The sequence below is a fragment of the Petaurus breviceps genome, unplaced genomic scaffold (genome assembly GCF_028583685.1).
Source record: "Petaurus breviceps papuanus isolate PSGF00001 unplaced genomic scaffold, PetGlider_PUasm1.0 90925, whole genome shotgun sequence".
Lineage (NCBI taxonomy): Eukaryota > Metazoa > Chordata > Mammalia > Diprotodontia > Petauridae > Petaurus > Petaurus breviceps.
This window is the reverse complement of record NW_027187380.1, coordinates 22,384,780-22,401,054: the sequence shown is the minus strand read 5'-3', so window position 1 is coordinate 22,401,054 and position 16,275 is coordinate 22,384,780. Positions and strand designations below refer to the sequence as shown.

The window sequence follows — 16,275 nt, the reverse complement described above, 5'->3', positions numbered from 1 at the left end:
TCTTCTTTAAAAAAGACAAAACAAAATTTAACAATAAAAACCTGGATCCATGATTTCCTCTATATGGAGACCTCCTGGTTTGTAAACCCTTTCTGTCCATGCATACAAGCAGAATTTTTCAATACAACTAACAGTGTAAGAGTGCCTGGGAGCAATGGGAGGTAAGTGATTTGGCACACGGTCACACAATTAGCACATGTCAGAGACAAAAAAAAACCTGTTCACTTTTCACTATGCCATTGTGATCCTCAACAGAGTTTATAACATAAAAATATATATATTCATCCTCATAAGAATTCCAATTCCTGTTTTCTTGACTTTTTTAAAAAAAAGGGCTTATTTTTAAAATAATGACAAATATAGTGGCTCAATTTACTTTTAAATGTTTGAAATTTTTCTTACCTATTTATCTAAAAGATATTGAATGTAGAAATGTTTCAGTCCTCCTTGTCTTGGGATAATTTATGAGAACAGGGCAAAAGGATAAGAACAAAACCTCATTGATTCTGAGGGGTTGCACATGTATGCATGTATGTGTGTGTATGTATGTAAATATGTATTGTGTAAATAAATATGGTTAAGATGAAAAATGATAGATCTGGAGAGAGAGGACCTGAGTTTCAGTATTGACTTTGTGACTTATATGACCCTAGGTAAATCAAATCCTTTCACTGGACCTTAGTTTTCTTCATCTGTGAAATGAGAAAATTGCATTACGTAATTGCTGAAGTCTGCCTTCTAGCTCTTAATTTATTATTCTATGATCCCTATTAACTTAATAAGTACAATTGCAATAGATGACCTTTTTTCTTTTTGTTTTCAGATGGAAATTCCTGAGTAAAAACCTCATAGTCCTCTAAATCACACAAGCAATGAAAACAACCTATGAAACTTAAAATCTTACAAAGAGAAAATAATGTCTTTTGGAAATAATAAACCTGTAATAAAAAAAAAATCCTAATAGTTTTCCTTTCAAAGTGGGTTCTTATTGAAAGAGTAATACTGTTCTTGTCCCTACATTTTTGTAATATGAGACTAAGAAACAAACACAATAAAAATACTTATCTCCATTTTCTGGTTAGAAAAGGTCTCTTTTGAAAGCTTAGAAGAATATTCTTAAAGTCACTTGAGAAATGAAAAAAGAGGGAAAGTAAGTAAATAATCCAAATGTTTGCAAATGTGTTGGCAATGAAAAAGAATCTTAAAAGCGACTTCAGATTAAATTTACAAAATTCAGATACATTTCTCCTACTCTATTCTATACCATGTTTCATTGGATACTCAATAGTCTACAAATTTATGTCTCCACACGAATGATAAAAATCCCCAAATTCCATAATTTTTCTAGATATTTTGGTCTATATAATATCAAATACCACAATATTTGGGAACACACACCACTAATACATATAGTTTCCACCCCTATTTCCCTGAACATATGTAGTTGAATGCCATTCTTCATTTTGCAAACATTTATGGCATGTCCACTATATCAAGAAAAGTTTATACATTACATATAACAAATAGGAGAAATAGAGATTAACTTACAGTCAGGAAAGCTGAAAAAAGGAATCTAGAAGAATTATTAACTCATCAGTCTCTATGTCCAAGAGAACAGTTCAAATTGCTTCACAGTCCGTCTTATGTGAAGTTTTCAGTGTTTGCCTATTTTCAGCAGTTTCTATTCAGATCAATTTTGAAGAGGGCTAAGGTCAGTCAGGCTGCCCAAATGACATGTCACATGATGCTTTGTGTGCTGTTTTCCATTTCTTTCTCCTCTGGTCAGTGCAGGGAGACAACAGTGCCAGATGGTTGACTGTGCATGTTATTCTGGAAGAAATAATCTCATGAAGACAAATCCTACATTTACTCCTCTGGCTCTCTGCTTCCTGAAATAAAGGAGAAGTGGTCAAGTCCAAATATTTCAAAGAAAAGAGAAAGACCCACCAAGAGGGATGACCACAATGCAGTCTTTAAATGGGAAAAATGTAAACAGCCCAAATAGCAGATTGAAATGGGAGAAGGAAGAAAGGGAAGGGGGAAGGGGGAGGTGAATTACAATGATAAGTAACACTCAAAGTCAAGACAGATGGTGATTGATGCAAAGGAATTTCAGCTGAGAATTTTAGCTTTCACTTCAGGCAAATGATATAAATCATAAAATTATTAGCTGGCCATTATAGTGTTTTATGCTTCCTGAAGTTCTTTATAGATAGTATCTTGTTTAATTATCACAATTCTAAAAGATATGTAAAAAATCATTATTTTATTTTGCAGATGGGGAAACAGATTCAGAAAGGTGAAACTTGTCCCAAAGTCCAACAATTAATAAATAAGAGAGGCAGAATTCAAACCCACATCTTAGGATTCCTGCCTCCAGGGCTCATTCTGTTACTCCACAGCTGCCTTCTTATAATAAACTACTACCACCATCACTAACAAGAACGAAAACAACAATAACAATAGATGAACAATAACAAAATCCCACTTATTATTTTTAGTGCCCTAAAGTAAATGCTTGCTTCATAACTGCATTCAATCTTTACTTTGCTTGGGATAATTGCTTCAACAGAGGGGTTAGGGAATTGTGAATTAACACTTTTCTTCCCTATTGCAAATCTGTGGGAAATAAAAACGAGACTTATAGTGAGTCATTTTTCCATCCCAAAACAATTTAAAAAGACATAAAGAGAGGTTTACAGACAGTGGGTGATTGGCATGGACTAAGAGACACCAGCTATGAGCTTTGGGATTAGGGGAGATTGGCAAAGCAGCAGCAGCAACACCAGGTCCACTCAGTACCTGGGGACTATAGGAGGAATGAAGACCTAGTCAGAAAGAGATTGCAGGGGATCCTTTGTTAGCTCTAGGTTCAGGACCAGGTGTCATTTGACAACTCCATTTCTTATTATCTAGTTCTGGATCACAGTTCCAGGTGGAGAGTAGCTCATCATAGAAAATTAGTAGACTCCCTACCAAGGTAAGAACCAAAAACACAGAAAAGAAGAGCAATGACAAGACCTATCCTCCAATAACACCAAATAGAATGCACCAAAGACTTACAGGCCCTCAGTTCTAACTGAGAAAGCAACAGGACATAAAAATCAAAAGATCCAGTTCAGATATACTTCCACACACAGAGGTGGGCATAGCCCAACTCTAGCATAAAGTAGTAAGTCAAGAAATAGGTTGGAAAAATGAGCAAAGAAAACCACAATCATACAAACCTTCTAAAATGAGAGGGATGCTCAAGACAAAAACTCAGAAGAAGACAATGAGAATTTCAACAAGAAAAGCTCTGAAATAAAATACAGATGGGACACAAGACCAACAAGAATTCCAAGAAGAGCTAAAGAAAGAAATGAAAAAGGACCAAAAAACATTGAAAATAAAATAAAGTTAGTAGAGGTAAAATTGGGAAAAGAAATAAAAGACTTTTTTGAAAAGAGAATTAACAGTTTAGAAAAAGATGCACAAAAATGCTGAAGAAAATAACTCCTTAAAAAACCAGAATTGACCAAATGGTAAAAGGTACAGAAAAATTCTAAAGAAAGTAACTCCTTAAAAACAATCAGAATTGAGCAAGTGGTAAAAGAGGTACAAAACTCTGCTGAAGAAAATAATTGCTTAACAATTAAAAATGGTCAAGTGGAACTTAATGACTCCATGAGACATAAAGAAATAATAAAGCAAAGTTAAGATTGAAAAAATAAATTAAAATATGAAATACCTCATCAGGAAAAACATTGAGCAAGAAAATAGATTGAAGAGAGATAATTTAAGAATTATTAGACTACATGAAAGCTGTGACCAGAAAAAAGGACCCAGACATCATATTTTAAGAAATTATAAAGTAAAATGACCTGTATACCATAGAAAAAGTGAACAAAATAGAAATTGAAAGAATCTACTAGTCACATCCTGAAAGACATTCCAAGATTAAAACTCTCAGGAATATTATAGCCAAATTCCAGATCTCCTAAGTAAAGGAGAGATTACTGAAATTAGTCAGAAAGAAACAATACAAATACCAGGGAGCCACAGTCATGACCACAAAGATTTAATAGTCACCAATATAAAGGAATGGAGGGTTTGGAATATAATGTTCTGGATGGCAAAGGAGCCAGGATTACAACCAAGAATAACCTCCCTGGCAAAACTAAATATAATCCCACAGGAGAAAAAATGAATTTTTAATGAAATAGAGGTCTTTAAAGTGTTCCTGATGAAAAGATCAGAGTTGAATAGAAAATCTGACATGCAAATACAAGACTAAAGAAAAGCATAAAAGGGCACATATGAATGAAAAAGCATAAGCAACTTAATAATGTTAAGCCACTTACATTACCAAATGGGAAGATAATATATGTAACTCCTAAAAGCTTTATCGTCATTGGGATAGTTAGAAGGAATCTATTTAGAGTGCATAGTAGTGAGTCTATTTTGTTTAAATGACCTCAAAAGCAAAATAAAAGAGTGAAAAAGAGGGCTGCATTGGAAGGAAGGGAAAGGGGGAGGAATAATAGGGAAAATTATTTCACATAAAAGAGTCATTCATGGGAGCATTCTTACAATGGAGGGAAAAATGCAGTGGAATAGACAACTCTTGGACTTTACACTCATCTGAATTGATTCAAAGAGGGAAGAATATATTTACACAAATAGTTGAGTATAGAAATTTATCATACCCAACAGAGAAGTAGGAAGGGTGAGGGATAAGAAAAGGGGGGGTGTAAAAAGAGGGAGAATAGATTAAAGGAGGCAGTGGTCAGAAGCAAAACAGACTTTTGAGGAAGGACATGGTAAAAAAGAGAGAGAGAGAGAGAGAGAGAGAGAGAGAGAGAGAGAGAGAGAGAGAGAGAGAGAGAGAGAGAGAGAGAGAGAGAGAGAGAGAGAGAGAGAGAGAGAGAGAGAGAATAGAATAGGGTGGAAGGAAATACACAGTTACCCATCATCACTGTGAATCTGAATGGGAAGAACTTGGTCAAACATGGAAGAGATTAGCAGAGTGAATTAGAAACAAGAATGCAATAATTTTATTTACAAGAGCCACATTTGAAACAGAAACATTCACACACAGAGAGTTAAAATAAGCATTTGTAGCAGTATTTATTATGCTTCAACTGAAGTAAAGGTAGGAGTAACCATCATGATCTCAGACAAAGCAAAAGTGAAAGAAGGCTTTCAGGGGAACTATATTTTGTTAAAAGGTACCATAGATAATGAATTAATATAAACAAATATACACCAAATGGCATAATATCCAAATTCTGGAAGGAAGAGTGTTACAGGAGAAAATAGTAAAGCTGTACCAGTGGGGGACTTCAATCTACCTCCTCTCAAACCTAGATAAATCTAACCCAAAAATACATAAGAAATAAGTTAAGGAGATGAATAGAATTTTAGAAAATTTAGATGTGATAGACATTTGAAGAAAATTAAATGGGAATAAAAAGTATACTTTTTTTCCAACTGTGCATGACATCTTCATAAAAACTGACCATGTATTAGGGCACAAAGCCTCACAAATAAATGCAGATAAGCATTAATATTAAATGAACCATTTTCAGACCATAATACAATAAAAATGACATTCAAAAAAGAGTCTTTGAAGCATAGATAAAATTAATTAAAAACTAAATAATGTAATCCTAAAGCATGAGTCAAAGAATAAATCATAGAAACAATAATTTTATTAATGAGAATGACAACAATGGGACAACATAGCAAAATTTGTGTAATGCATTGAAAGCAATACTTAGGGGAAAACATATCACTGAAAGCTTACATCAATAAAAGAAAGAGTAGATCAATGAATTGGTCATGAAACAAAAAAAAACTAGAAAAAAAATAAATTTAAAATCCCCAATTAAATACTAAAAAATAAATTCTAAAAATCAAAAAATAAATTAATAAAATGAATGTTTAAAAATTTTGAGTAAATAAAACTAGTATATGGTTTTATAGGGAAAACAATAAGATAGATAAACTGTTGGTTGATTTGATTTTTTAAAAGAAAGAAGAAAATTGAATTATAAATATCAAAAATGAAAAGGGTGAATGCACAACCAATGAAGACAAAATTAAAGCAATTATTAGACAATAGATTACCAAATTATATGCCAATAAAACTGAAAATCTAAATAAAATGGATATATATGTATATATATGGATAGGCCTACATGACCTTCTTCAAGCTCAGACCCAGCTGACTGCTGGGATGGAGGCTGAGTCACGTGGAGCTTGAGTGGAGCCCATGGTGGGAGGAGCTTGCCCAATGAGTAGAGCAGGAAGGGTGGAGCAGTAAGAGAAAGCCAGGGAGAGCTGAGGCAGAGCAGCTAGTATGAGTGAGAGAGGGAAGAATCTTGCCTAGGGGAGCTTGTGTGTGGGGAGGCAAACAAAGGAAAGGCTTGGGGATGTTGGTGCTCCCTGGATTGGTGATGTGTATAAACTTCTTTGTTACCATGGTGGAATTGGCTTTCTGATATCTGAATAAATATTTTGGTTTTGTCTTTGAGGAAGAGAGTTATTTATATTTTGCAAATTTTCCCTGGAAATGTGCATACATGTTCATAGCAGCTGCTATGTGTATTGTATTGGCAATATAACAAGTCATAAAGGATCTCTCTAAAAAAAATTGCCTAGACCAGGTATAATAACAAGTGAATTTTACCAAATATTCAAAGAACAATTCCATATAAACTATATTAATTATTTGAAAAAAGGTGTAAAGGAGTTCTACAAAATTCCTTCCATGACACAAATATGACTTTCTTACCTAAACCAGGGAGAATAAAAACAGAGAAAGAAAATTATAGGCCAATTGCCCTAAAAACATTGATGCAAAATTTAAAAATAAAATACAAGGAGATAAAAATATATCTCAAATACACCTTAAGCACATTAACTTTATACCAGGAATGCAAGACTGGTTGAATAATAGGAAAACTTTAATTATAATTGACTATATCAATGAGAAAAACAGCAAAATTATTTGTTTATATTGATAGATGCAGAAAAAAATTATTTGATAAAAAGCAATACCCATTCCTATTAAAAACCCTAGAAAACATAGGAATGACTGGAACTTCTCTTAAAATGATAAATAGTACCTACCTAAAACCAAGATCAACCATTATCTGGATGGGGTTGAAATAGAAGTTTTTCCAATAAGATCAGGGGTGAAGCAGGGATTTCAATTATCACCATTATTATTCAAAATTGTGCTAGAAAATGCTACCTATAGTAGTAAGACATGAAAAAGAAACTGAAGGTATAAAAATAGACAAATATATAATGGTATACTTAGAGAAACCTAAAAAAATTAACTAACAAACTAGTTGAAATTATTAACAATTTTAACAAAGTTGCAGGATATGAAATAGCCAATCATGAGCATTTCTATTTATTACCAACAAAATCTAACAGACATAGAAAGAGAAATACCATTTCAAATACCTGAAGATAATATGAAATACCAAGGCACAAACAGAGACTACATGTAACACAATTACAACATAAATACAAATAAAGACAGATCTAACAATTGCAGAAATATTAACTGCTTGTGGGCCAACATAATAATTCTTGGACCAACATAATAAAAATGACAATTTAGTTTACTTATTAAGTGCTACTTAACTACTAAAGATTTTGTAGAAATAGAAAAAAAAACTGGAAATAATATAACTAGAAAAAATAATAGCAAAATTCATCTGGAAGAACAAAAAATCAAGAATGTCAAGGGAATTCTAGTGAAAGGGAAGTGAGCTGGCACAGTGCGTTGAGTACCAGCCCTATAGTCAGAAGGGTCTGAATTCAAATCCAGCCTCAGACACAAGCTGTGGACCCTGGGCAAGTTACTTAACCCTAAGTTCCTCATCTGTAAAATGAGCTGGTGAAGGAAATGGCAGAGCAGTACTGTATCTTTGCCAAGAAAACCCCAAAAGGGTTTTTGAAGAGTCAGTCATAACTGAAAAAAGGAGCAAACAACAAAAATTAAACATGGGAATAAAAGAGGCAGCTAGGTGGTGCAGTGAATAGAGTATGGGATTTGGAGTCAGGAAGACCTGAGTTAAAATTCTGCTTCTGACACTCACGGCTATATGGGGTCACAGAGAGTGGAATATGACAAAGCAACACAACAACAATAAAAACAACAATAAGATAAGGGAGGGAGGAATGAAGGAAAATGTCCTGGAAGTAATCATTAAAACAATCTGGGTACTGCATAAAAAAAATGTTTTGTGACAGTTCTCTGGCATAAGGGAGTCCCTCCTTAGAGAACATAGGGTTTCTCTGTTGATTCTTGCTTTGTACTACTGAACTCACAATGCCATGCTCCAGCAGAGTACTCACAGCTAACAAGTCCTCCTCCAGGTACGCAATTTAAGAAAGGCCTGTGGGCCAGTCAGAGATGTAGGAGAAAACAAACCTTTAATGAGGTTGGATGCTGAGATTAGTATGTAATACAACAGATTTCAATTAAATGCAAAGCTTTTTCAGCAAACAGTGGGAAAAACAGAGAAACTGAGGAGCAGATCTGATACACCATTCAGAAAGAGATACTAACAGAGTATAACTCATGTAAACTCAATGCTGCATTGGGGAGCACAGATATGAATGAGTCTATTCAGCTGGAAAGTACCCTTCTAAGAGTGGTACACTTCTATTCTTTTTTTTGGTGACTACTTGGAGCTGGCCACTTTGAGTGTCAGGGTTTGAAGTACACAAGGAATTTTAGGGCTACATAGGTACAGGGAGAAAAATAAGATAACTGTTGGAAAGATTATTTTTGGATATACAGTTGTATTAACCTCAACAAATATTATTGCCAGTATTTTTCCATGAATAGATTCTGTATGTTACAGCCTCCCTTAAGGAGAGATTGTCATGGTAGTTTCAAGACCACCATGCCTAATCTTTTAACAGAAATAGAGGGTGTTAATTAATAGACAAGATTAGGTACACAACATACAGAAGTAAATGAGCATAATAATTTAGTGTTTGATAAATCTGAAGATTACAGCTGTCTGGTAAAACTAAGTATAAACCAACATTTCATATTGAATATGAGCTCAAAATGAGTACATGAGTTCAACATAAAGGTGGGATATCATAAGCAAATAAGGGGGGCATGGAAAAAGTTACCTATTAGATCTGTAGATAAAGGAAAAGTTCATGGCCAAACAAGAGACAGAGAAGATCACAGAAGATAAAATAAATTAAATTTTAAAAGTTTTGTACAAACATGTATAATGTGATCAAAATTAGAAGAAAAGCAAGAAACTATGGGAGAACTTTATGGGAAGTTTCTCTAATAAAGGTCTCATTTTTGGGGTCAGAATCAAGATGGCAGAGTAGAAGCAGGACCTCCCCATGGCTCTGGCTTCCACCTTCCCCGATCCATGTAAAAGGGGACTCTAAACAAACTTTGTAGCTTCAGAACCCACAAAATGACACAGAGAAGCTAACCTTCCATTGAGGACAGCCTAGCAGGCTGGCAGGAATCTGCAAGCGTAGTGCTCTGGGAGCCGAGCCCAGCCCCACACGAAGGCTTTAGCTCCAGGGGGGCCTGACCAGCCACTGGCCCGAGGGACCCCAGATCAGGAGTAGCTGTGGCCATTTTCAGATTTGTCAACACATAGATGCAAAGGACAAAGTGAGAGGTTAGTGCAGTCTGGACTTTGGGACCCAGTAAGTGGGAGTGAGTGGCTTTTGCCCCTGGGGTGAGAAGCCGCTGAGACGCTGGCACAGACAGACAGCCCCACCTGGCAGCTTCAGCTCCTGGCCTTGCAGAGTGTAGGGGGACCAAGCACCAGTCTGAGGGGTAATTGCTCTTGCTTTAACCTTCTTGGATCTGGATTGCAGTCTAGGGTGGAGGTCCTGGAGTGTGTGTCCAGCTTGCCAGAGTATGTGGAGACCTCAGAGAGGGCACCTATCTAATACCTCCAGCAGCTGAGAAAACCACAGAGTTTGGGACAAAAGCTCCCAAGTCTGGTGGCAGAGTCCTATTGTGTCAAAAAGCCCAGGGGTCAAGTGACTGAGGGGTGACAAGACCAGGCAAAGGAAACAAAGCAGACAGAATATTCCAACATTAGACTCCTATTTTGGGGACAAAAAGGAGCAAAGCATGGAACAGGAGGAAGACAGTGAAGTCAGAACTCCTGCACCAACAGCTTCAAAGGAAAATACCAGCTGGTTACAGGCCACAGAGGACCTTAAGAAGCAGATAAGAGAAGTGGAGGAAAAATTGGGAAGAGAAATGAGAACAAAGCAAGAAAATTATGAAATGAGAGCCAACAGCCTGACTGAGGAAAAAACCACCTTAAAAAAATAGACTTCAAATGGCAAAAGAAGCTCAAAAAGGCAATGAGGAGAAGAATGCTTTAAAAAGCTGAACTTGCCAGATGGAAAAAGAATCTCAAAAGCTCAATAAGGAGAATCATTGCTTCAGAATTAGATTGGAGCAAATGCAAGCTAATGACTTTATGAGAAATCAAGATGCTATTAAACAGAACCAAACAAATGAAAGAATAGAAGGCAATGTGAAATATCTCATGGGAAAAACCACTGACCTGGAAAATAGATCCAGGAGAGAGAATTTAAAAATTATTGGACTACCTGAAAGCCATGATCAAAGTAAGAACCTAGAAATCATCATCCAGGAAATTCTCAAAGAAAACTGCCCTGATGTTTTAGAACCAGAGGGCAAAATAGAGGTTGCAAGAATCCACCGATCACCTCCTGAAAAAAAGATCCCCAAAAGAAAACTCCTAGGAATATTATAGCCAGGTCTGGAATTCCCAGATTAAGGAGAGAATATTACAAGCATCCAGTAAGAAACAATTTGAATATTGTGGAAACACAATCAGGATAACCCAGGATCTGGCAGCTTCTACACTGAGGGATCGAAGGGCTTGGAATATGATATTCCAGAGGTCAAATGAGCTGGGATTAAAACCAAGAGTCACCTACCCAGCAAAACTGAGTATCATGTTTCAGGGGAAAATATGGTCATTCAGTGGAATAGAGGACTTTCAAGCATTCTTGCTGAAAAAACCAGAGTTGAATAGAAAATTTGACATTCAGATACAAGAAGCAAGAGAAGCATGAGAAGGTAAACAGGGTCTTTATATATATATATATATATATACACATACATATATATAAGTGTATATGGGCATATGAATACATATGTGAATGTATGTATACATGTTTACAGGTATACATAGATAGAGGGAGCAGGACTAATTTAACAAGAAGGGATGATACTTAAAAGGTGAATTAAGAGGTGAGAGAGGAATATAATGAGAGGAGATGGGGAGAGACAGAATGGGGTAAACTATCTCATATAGAAGAGGCAAAGGAAAATGTTTACAATGGAGGGGAAGAATAGGAAAGCAAAAGGGAATGGGTCAACTTTATTCTCACTGAATTTGTCTCACGGAGGGAATGAAATACACACTAAATAGGGTATCTCATCCTACAGGAGAGTAGGGGGAAGGGGATGAGAGGGGAGATGATGGAAGGGAGGGCAGCCTGTGGGGGAGAGAAGTTGGGAGCACCCACTTTTGAAAAGGGACAAGATCAAAGTAGAGAATAGAACAAGTGGGAGGTGGGATAGAAGGGAGGTAAATATAGTCAGTCTTTTACAATATATCTACTATGTTATTGTTTTGCATGAGCCACACATGTCTAACATATACTGAACTGCTTGTCTTCCCAGTAAGGGTGGGAGACAAGGGAGGAAGGGAATGAATCTGGAATTCAAAGTTTTAAAATCAAATATTCATATATATATATATATATATATATATATATATATATGTATATATATATATATAATATTATTTTACATGTAATTGGGAAATAAGATATACAGGTACTGGGGCATAGAGATCCACTGGAAAAGGTGAAAGGGTTATGGGAGAAAATATGGGAGGGAGCAGATTGGAAGAGGGGATATCCTGTGGGACTGGTATTTTGGGGTGGTGGGTAGGGGAAAAACCGGGAGAATATTTGTAACTTCAAATCTGGCAGAAATGAATGATGTTAATCAGAAGTTAATAAAGCATTTGGAAAAAAAATAAAGGTCTCATTTTTCAAACATAGGGAACTTAGAGAAATTTATAAAAACCAGAATGATTCCCCAATTCATAAATCATAAAAATATCTGAAAAGACAGTTTTCAGAGGAAAAAAATCAAATCAATTGTTTTATAAAATTGGTCAAAATTACTAAAAATTAGAGACAAACAAATTAGAACAACTCTGATATACAAACATAAGAGAAAAGGAAAATGACAAATACTAGAGGGGATGTGGGCAAAATAGGTACACTACTGCTCTGTTAGTGGAGTTATGATTTGCTCCAACCATTCTGAAGAGCAATTTGGGACTATAACAAAAGGACTCTAAAATTATACATACCCTTTCACTTAGTAATACTACTACTGTCTGTACCCCAAAGATTTTTCTTTTTTATTTAGTTTTTAGTAATATTTTATTTTTCCCAATTATATGTCAAGACAATTTTTAGCATTAATTTGTGTAAGATTTTTAGTTCCAAATTTTTCTCCCTCCCTTTCCCACTTCCTAAAATGGTAGGTAATTTGCTATAGGTTACATATGTCCAATTATGTAAAACATATTTCCTTGTTAGTCACAGTTATGAAAGAAGAAAAAATAAAAAGGAAAAGCCACAAAAAATAAAGTGAAAAAATATGCTTCAATCTGCATTCAGAGTCCATCAGTTCTTTAACTGGATGTAGATAGCATTTTCCATCATGAGTTCTTTGTGCTTGTCTTGGATCCTTATGCGGCTGAGAAGAGCTAAGCAATTCATAATTGACCATCATACAATGTGTTGATACTGTGTACAATGTTTTTCTGGTTCTGCTTATTTCACTTTGCATCAGCTCTTACAAGTCTTTCCAGATTTTTTCTGAAATCTTCCTGTTCATCATTTCTTATTGCACAACAGTATTCCATCACATTCATATACCAAAACTTGTTTAGCCATTTCCCAATTGATGGGCATTCCCTCAATTTCCAAAATTTTCCACTATGTAAAGGGCCTCTATAAGTATTTTTACACATGTAAGTCTCAATATTTTAAAGGAAAGGGATGCATAAGTACAAAAATATTTATAGTGTAGCTCTTTTTGTGGTGGCAAATGATTAGATACTGAGGAGATGCCCATCAATTGATGAATGACTGAACAAGTTGTGGCATTTGGATATGAAGAAATGCTATTGTATTTCCATTAAGCAATGTTAAAGGGGATGATTTCAGAAAAACCTGGGAAGACATATTAAGTGATACAAAGTGAAATGAGCAGAATTAGAAAGAGCACTGTACACAGTAATAGTAATATTGCAATAATAATCAACTCAGAAAGATTTAGCCACTCTGATCAAAACAATGATCTATGAGTGTCCCAAAGGACTAATCATGAAAAATGCTATCCACATCCAGAAAGAGAACAGATAGACTCAGAATGTAGATTGAGGCATATATTTTTTCATTTTATTTTTCTTCTTTTTTCAGCAACATGGGTTATATGGAAATGTTTCATGTGAATTTATATACATATATGCATACAGATAGATGATAGATAGATAGATAGATAGATAGATAGATAGATAGATAGATAGATAGATAGATAGATAGATAGATAGATGATATCCTACATCTTGCCTTCTCAATAGGTGGGAGAAGGTAGAGTGATGGAAAAAAATTTAGAACTAAAAATTATTTTTAATTAAAAAATAAATAAAATTTTAGGACAATACTTTTTAGAAGATGCAAAATCAGGTATTAACTATTTGAGAAAGTGTGTGAACTGCAGAGAACATATACAATTATCATGTACAAAAAGAATAATTTCACTCTAACTGAATGTTTTCTGTCTCTAGATTTAGATTTTTTTTCTTTGTCCTGAAAAAGATGTATTTTGCAAAGGCAGAAATCTTAGACTCACAGAATCTCATATTAGGAATAAATCTCAAACGCTTCTTTTCCAAAACAAGATTTGTCATCGTTATGGAAATGGGTATCTGAAGATCTTCCCTGATCCTTGGCTCTTTGATAGGCTTAAGTGACTCTGAGAACCTTCCTTGATTTGATAATATACTTTTCCCCCTAATAGTCTGAATATGGTCACAATGGAGCCTGTGGCAGGAGGCTTGTTTTTCAGGAATGCCCACAACCTTGTTGCTTTGTGATTGGGCAATGGGCCAAGAGGGTTGTGACATTCTCTGAGCCAGGAGAAGGCTATATATACCCTGATGTGAGATTTTGCTTTGGGGCTCACTTTGAGAAGAGTTGTGTGATTTGACCAGACAAGACTCTCGGCAGCCTTTGAGCCCCCTGGCTTTGAAAACCCTGATGTTGGTGTTTCCCTCTCTGGTAACTGACTAGGTATGGATGTAATGGTCAGACAGCTGGAAGCCTGTCTGCTGATCTGTTTCTCTTTCTTCTTGTAACTTGTTTGTATTCTCTGAAGTTTGGGGTGCTGACCTTTTTCCCCTGAAATAGGTGAATAACATATGTTTGATTAAAGCAAGATTGTTAACCCATTTTGAGTTGCTTTCCTTTAGAAAAGCAGATTTAGGAACCTGTGCTGGCAAACATCCTGGGTATGCTAGGGTGCTTGCTGCTACAAAATGGCATCACGAACAGGATCTGAAGACTAAAAGGAAAGTATGGGGGCTGGGATAATTGTTTATTCCCCAGTTGTGGTAGCTGTGACTCCGTGGAGCCATGGAACAGGAGAGAAGAATGGCCTGCATGCTGACTTCACTGAGCTGAGAGAAGAAATGGTGAGCTGCCTACATCGAGACTGGGGCAGAAGCCAGGAGTGGCTGCTGCCTGTGGGAGGAGAAAGAAACCAGGAGTTCAGAATTCAGTCACAGGACAAGATAAGGACTGTGGGGCAAGTCAGGAGCATTGAATGTGCTTTCTTGCTTCATCCTATGGTTTGGAACCCAGGGGGAGGATGGACTTGTGTCTATGGCTACAGTCATATTTCTCCTGAAATCCAGTCTGCCTCCCTACTTCCCTGTTTCTCAGGAGGCACCATCATTATTCCAGTAAACCAGGTTTGGAACCTTGCAGTCATGCATAACTATTCTCTCTCCCTTATTCTCAATAACCAATAACATACTAAATCTTATTGATTCTGCCTCCAAAAGAATCTTTTACATCTACCTTACCCACCTTCTCTATGCTTTTGATATCCTACGTTAGACCCTTACCATCTTTAACCTGAATTACTAATACCCATGGGAAGCTAGGTGGCATAGTGGATAGAGCACTTTCTGAAGTCAGGAAGACTCACATTGCTGAGTTCAAATCCAATCTCAGACACTTATTAGCTGCATGACCCTAGACAAGTCATTAACCATGTTTGCCTCACTTTCCTCATCTGTATAGTGAGTGGAAATAACAAACTACTCCATTATCTTTGCCAGGAAAACCCCCAATGGGCTCACAAAGTGTCAGACACCTAAACAACAACTGATACCCATCTGATTGGTATCTCTGCTTCTCCCTCTGTCCCCTTCCCAACCCATCTTCCACACAACTGCCAAATTAACATTCTTTTTAAATAATATTTTTCCCAATTACATATGAAAACAATTCCAAAGGACTCATGATGAAAAATGCTATCCATATTCACAGAAAGAATTGATGGACTCTGAATGCCACCACTCTTTTTCTTTTAACTTTCCTTTAAAAAAGCAGATCTAGGAACCTGTGCTGGCAAACATCCTGGGTATGCTAGGGTGCTTGCTGCTACAAAATGGCATCACGAACAGGATCTGCAGACTAAAAGGAAAGTATGGGGGCTGGGATAATAATGCTTTTCTGAAGGAAAGTTCCAGATTGTTTTGATGATTAACACTTTATAATACACTTTGAGATCTGATATGGTTAGGCCACCTTTCTTCACATTTTTTCATTAATTCCTTGATATTCTTGACCATTTGTTCTTCCAGATGAATTTTGTTATTTTCTTCTAATTCTATAAAATAATTTTTGGTAGTTTAATTGCTATGGCACTAAGTAAACAAATTGTTAAGCAGAATTGTCATTTTTATGATATTGGTTCCGCCTACCCATGAGCAATAGATATTTTCCCACTTGTTTAGATTTGACTTTATTTATGTGAAGAATGTTTTGTAATTATGTTCATGTAGCTCGTGGGTTTATCTTGGTAGGTAAACTCACAGTATTTAAAATTGTCTACAATTATTTTTAATGGAATTT

The 16,275-nt window shown here is 35.8% G+C and overlaps 1 protein-coding gene across 5 annotated transcripts in view; it reads right to left on the bottom strand.

Moving 5' to 3' along the window:
- Window positions 1–1,911, bottom strand: part of LOC138152592 (ATP-binding cassette sub-family A member 10-like) — a 118,531-nt gene extending 116,620 nt beyond the window's left edge. For 2 of the 5 annotated variants that reach the window (XM_069076550.1, XM_069076553.1), the window contains exon 1: window positions 1,549–1,905. The gene's annotated coding sequence lies outside the window, so the exon portion shown is untranslated. Of the gene's footprint in view, window positions 1–1,548 lie in introns of all 5 variants that reach the window. The other 3 variants (XR_011166139.1, XM_069076554.1, XM_069076552.1) reach the window with 3 other exon arrangements.
- Window positions 1,912–16,275: the final 14,364 nt, after the last annotated feature.